Consider the following 5557-nt stretch of genomic DNA (forward strand, 5'->3'; position numbering starts at 1 on the left):
GGGGGAGGTGGGTTGGCTAGGAGTCGTTCCAAAAGGCTTTGAGTCACTGTGATGAATTTCTTTTGAGGTGTGAAGCAACGTGGGACTGGGAAAGAATGAAACAGATATGCACCTTTTGTGTTTTCTGACCTATTGATATAGATATCAATTTCATTCAAGTTAATTAGCATTTCTCGTTCCTGATGAAAGTGGAGAATCAGAAAGGGGAATAATGTGTGGCAGGAGAACGCACAGAGATGGAGACGCTGATCACTCAGAAGTTCGTACACGGGAACAGCGTTGGGTGTGAATAGAATAGAGAGGCAGGATGTTGTCGATGCCAACACCTCCCACCAGAGCCGCTACAGGGGAATTCACTCACTCAGAGACTCAAAGCATTTAATCAAAATAATCTTCTGCAAACAACAAAGCTTTACTGCACTGAATTACCTGCAAGGAGGAGGCAAAGTGAAATTGATTTAAGTGAATTAGGCCTCTCGCTGCCTGTATGGCCAGATTGTTATTAATATTTAAGCATGGGGGTATATTTAAAGGCATGACACAGTAGCAGTTCATCTGAAATGAAGAACACTGATGATGCCACTTTGCAGAGGCCCATTACCATTTAGCAGAGATTGCTTTCATTGAGTGAGCCAAACGCTTAGAGGCGGAATTGCCACTTGTGTTTACTTTACAGATGCTGTTATGGTGTTACAGCGAGGAAGAGTAGTGTTTTCTCTCTCTCTCTCTCTAACACATGCACTCACACACGCACTCACACACACACACACACACACACACACACACACACAGGTGCTTCAACGATGACATCATGGACTCATCAAGCAGTGCACAATGATGTCATTCTGATACTATTGACCCTTGCAATCAAGACAGGCTTCACCAACACCCCTGTTTCAGTAAATGTCTGTCTCTCTCTCTCTCTCTCACACACACACACACACACACACACACACACACACACACACACACACACACACACACACACACACACTCTAAGTCTCAGTATAGTTCAATTGCAGACAGAATCTGTTCACAACATCCAGGCTTCACTTAATTGCTTACTTGCACTATAATTGGGGATATAATCAAAGGATAAACTGAACACAGCGCAGCATCTTCGTGAATTCAGAATATCCTTTCATCAATGCCTTTGGGCAGTGATTAGTATAGATGAGAAAGCTCCACAGATTTCTGTCTTTGTTGAAGTCATTCATCTCATTTATTCGTGTTTGTCTTTTATGTTGCTCGTCCAAACGAACACCTGAGGAAGAGGACAGGTCATGAGCTCATACTAGAAAACGCAAAAGGCCGACTGGAAGACATCATGACAAATCTACTGTCCCTCGAGGCTCTCTGAGGTGTTCTACATAAAAGGTAAAGAGACTGTCTGCAACTGAGGATGACTGCTCAGCCCTCATGAGGTCGACCACCCAGACTCCAGCCCCGTCACTATTCTGCTTGCTCCTTCAGTTCCATTTCTTTGAAAAGCCACTGAGACAAGCTGGATTTCATCACTGTTTCTTTAGGACCTTTAATGTACAAAAATCTTACACACATTCAAGACATTTGCAGACCAAATGGCTGATAACGCAACATGTGGTCAGTCAGTCCCTAAAGCCCTCTGTCAACCACCCTCATGTTATGTCACACTCTGGCTGGAACTGAAAAGACTTTGCATCTCTGTTTAGTTTCTCTCTCTTCCCCTTTCTGAATTTTAACTCAGCCTATTTGCAGAAGAGGAGCCCATTTCAATCTCAAAGCTGACATCTGTGGAGGCGATGCAAGCTCTAAATGAGTGGATTTAATCCTGTGCAACAACGCTGGAGCACAGAAAGTGCTCACGCGAGAAGCTGGGAGAGAGCGAGCAAGCCGCAAAAGAAAGAAGAGGCAGAAGAACAAGAGTGAAACAGTGAGTAAAAAAGAAGAGATAGGATTTTGTGACCTCCGCTCATATCTCTCCATCTGCAGCAGCGCCACAGTTAGCTCATCCAGGAGAGGAGAGGACAGAAGAGCAGCTTTAACAGATATTTATTCATGCAGTGAAGCAGATGAGGTATTGGAAAGGGCTTCAAAGCAGAGGATGGCTCCACGTCCGGCATGGCCTTCTCCTCTGGCTAGGCTTTCTGTATTTGGCCTTTGAGTAAGGGGCTGATCAATCCCCCAGCATGCTGCCAGGCTCTGGACCCCCCATTACCAAGAGGTTGCTCTTTGAACAAATCCTGCCAGGGGTCACTCTCCCTACGCTTCATCATCTTAAAGGTCAGACACAACAAATGGCATGGAAGACAGTTCTGTCCCTGGCAGTCAGCCCATCGCTGACCACTAAGAGCGTCTGCAGGCAGGACAGCTTGCGAACTGGGCTGCCATTGTCAGAGCTGACTGGATGGCCGGTCATGTCCACACTAAAGTTGCATATATTTTAGAGAAATTTACAAAATTTTGAAAAAGAAAATGCAAATTGGAGCATGATTCCGTCAAAAACTGTCATGCAGATATTCCCAAGAGAGCGTAAAAAGATTACCATAACACTGAAATAAAAGCTGATATTTGAATAATGTCTGTGTGTCATATGACAGCCCGGGGTGCAGTCTGCACAAATAAATAAAAGGCCAGATGAGTAAAGTACAAAAACACAAAGAAATACTAACTACTTGTGCTATAAGACACTGACTGTCACAGCAGCACTTAACAGAAATACTGTTCAGATTCACTGATGGATTTTAATAAGCCGTTCTTTCTTAAGCCGTTAAGCTAATGTTGAAGAAACTATAATTAACAAAACTAATACTTCCTGCAGCTGCTTCACAATAAAAGCCTCCTGGTGGAGGTAAAGGATTACGGACGTGAACCGCTAGAGAAACAGTTGAATACAACAGCAATCTAACACAGCACAGAGAGGATCAAACAACAGGGTGGCCTCTTTGAAACATTTAGTGAAACACACACTTATGATGCAGCGGAAATTACAAATAAAGGCCTGTCTCCTCTAATAATAGCCTTTCCTCTCTCAGTTGAGTTAAATCAGCCACTATTTGAACATTTATGATACATAATTAAAGGAGGACCAGTCACTGCTTCAGCTTTTTTATTGTTGCTTCCCACCTAAAATGAAATGTTGTATAAATTAATTAGTTTCTCTCTTCTTTACACACACACACACACACACAGACACACACAAACACACACACACACACACACACACACACACACACACACACACTTTCAGCTACTTTCTTTTGGAAAGGAAATTTAGTGGAATTTAAATGAGAAGTGGCAGATGCAAATATAAAGTCATTATCTATGCAAAAACAAAATAATAATAATAAGAAGAACAACAACAACAAAACAGGTCAATCACCCTTTATTGCATTTCCTCCTTGTTAATACATCGAGTGAAAAAGTGGTAAAAATAAGGATTGAATGTAATTAATGTAATTAATGAGATTGAGCGTCAGTAGACACAGAACAGCAGTGGAGGAATGACTGGACATAACTGACGTGACATTACATTTACCTCCACACAGCCACGCACATCATGAACTGATAAAAGAAAGAAAGACATTTCTAACACAACATACAGAGACGAGCTTTGCTACAGAGAAATAGGTGAAATTACCAGACTCTTCATCTGGACTTGCACCTGCACCTATTCAGTGGAGGCTGTTTGCTTAAAATGACAGCTTTTCAATTTGATGAAATGAGTGTGCACACCTGATCTCTGCCACTTAACACAAAGATCAGGTGTGCACATTTAAATACTTAAACCATGAAGTTGTTCCCTTGAAAAACAAGATTCACCAAATGGGTCTTCAATGTCGTAAAAAAAAAAAAAGGAAAAAAAAAAGCCTGAAATCTGATGAAATGAATATTTGTGATATTCCCCCTCCTTAGTGGTAAGAGACTGACATATAATATTATCAACATACAATATTATTATTATTGGCAATATATACAATATCATTAGAAGACATTGTCACTTACACAAGCAGTATATTGATATGAGAATATTTTGTGTCATATGGAGAATAAATTTAGATTAATTTAGACAAATTTAGCAAAAGCAGCATATTTTAGCTGTAGTCACTGCCACGTTGTTGATAACTAAATTTTTACCAAACATTGCTAAAAGTGTCTTGAGTTTATAAGAAAAGTGAATTTTTGGTCGACGGACTGTTTGCAGAATTGATTTTACTCTCAAATACTGAGATCATCACTGTGGCTCATCTTGAAGGGAAATACTGAATTAACTTTTATCACTGCAGCAAATGTTGAAGTGTGCTATGTGTTGTAAATCATAAAGGTGTAAGTTGTTTTACCTAAATAGTCAGGGAGGTGTCACTCAATCACAGTGTATATATGCCCGCACTGATCCGAAGCCTAATGAACCAAATTAGTTGAATACGGTCCTGCACACTCACACAGGTGTTTCCAGTTATTCTGGCTGATTAAACCTCAGATAAGACTGAAGATATGTGGAGCCTTGCTGTGAATTAAGTGAGGTCACAAACTGCTTGCATTAATCACAAACCTAAATGTGTATGCTGCAGCGACAGGTGTGATAAAACTAGCAGGATGGTTCGATGTCAATCAATCATGGTCTGGTCTCGAGGTCTAATCAGGAAAAATGACTGAAATCCAAAAGTGCAGGTGGACATGAGTGTTTTTCACAGCAGACACTGTAACTTGTCGTAGTAGGAGAAGCACAGGTGCTACTAATAACACACTGTAAAAAAAAATCTGTAATTTAACAGAATTTTTACTGTATATTTTACAGACTTTTCCTGTATTTTTAAAATACATGAAAATATTAATAAAATTACAAAATTAGACTGTGATTTTACATGTCGAATGTAAAATAACAAGAAAACACCGTAACTGTGAATAACCATAAAATTTCCATTTTTTAAAAAGAAAATTACGTTTTTTTTTCACATAAAAATACTGTTAAAATACATTTGCAAATTTATCGTAATTTCACAAGTATTTATTTGTTATTTAAGAGATCAAACTGTTAAATTCAAGTTCGATACTGTAAAAAGATTATAAAATGAGATAAAATTACTGACAATTAACAGTAAAAGAAGTATTTGTTCCGTAATTTTATTGAGATTTGTTTGTTAATTTACAAAAATCTTGTGTAATTACAGAATTTTTCAAAAAAAAAATGTTGAATAAAAGTGTTTTTGTCAATGTATAACATGTATAAGCAGTGGTAAACTGTATAAAAACTGTATAAAAACTATATAAATTTTTTTTTTTTCATTTTTATCAGATTTTTTCCCCATTATACTTTTAAGGTAAAGTCAATATTTGGAAAACGGGTTGTAATAAATATATGCATTTTAAATTTGAGGTCACACCCTGGACAGAAAGGCGCCTTATTCAAATATTAGGTTTGAATCTTTGCCGTCCAATCAGAGCATTGCACTCGGCTCCGCCTCCTCGAGCTCCGGGACAGTTGTGTGTGTGAGCTATGCTACACTCTCTGCTCTCCTCCAAAAGTCAGTCGGCTAACTTGATCCTCCAGAACTTTGTCTTCGGCTACCAGGGAAAG

The 5557-nt window shown here is 39.1% G+C and overlaps 1 protein-coding gene across 11 annotated transcripts in view; it reads right to left on the reverse strand.

Annotated features, from left to right (window-relative positions):
- The window catches only part of msi2b (musashi RNA-binding protein 2b), a 220734-nt gene that overhangs the window by 68424 nt on the left and 146753 nt on the right, over positions 1–5557 (reverse strand). The gene's annotated exons all lie outside the window — the stretch shown is intronic.

The sequence above is a fragment of the Seriola lalandi genome, unplaced genomic scaffold (genome assembly GCF_002814215.2).
Source record: "Seriola lalandi dorsalis isolate HSWRI2012SDOR001 ecotype SW California unplaced genomic scaffold, Sedor1 jcf7180002054581, whole genome shotgun sequence".
Lineage (NCBI taxonomy): Eukaryota > Metazoa > Chordata > Actinopteri > Carangiformes > Carangidae > Seriola > Seriola lalandi.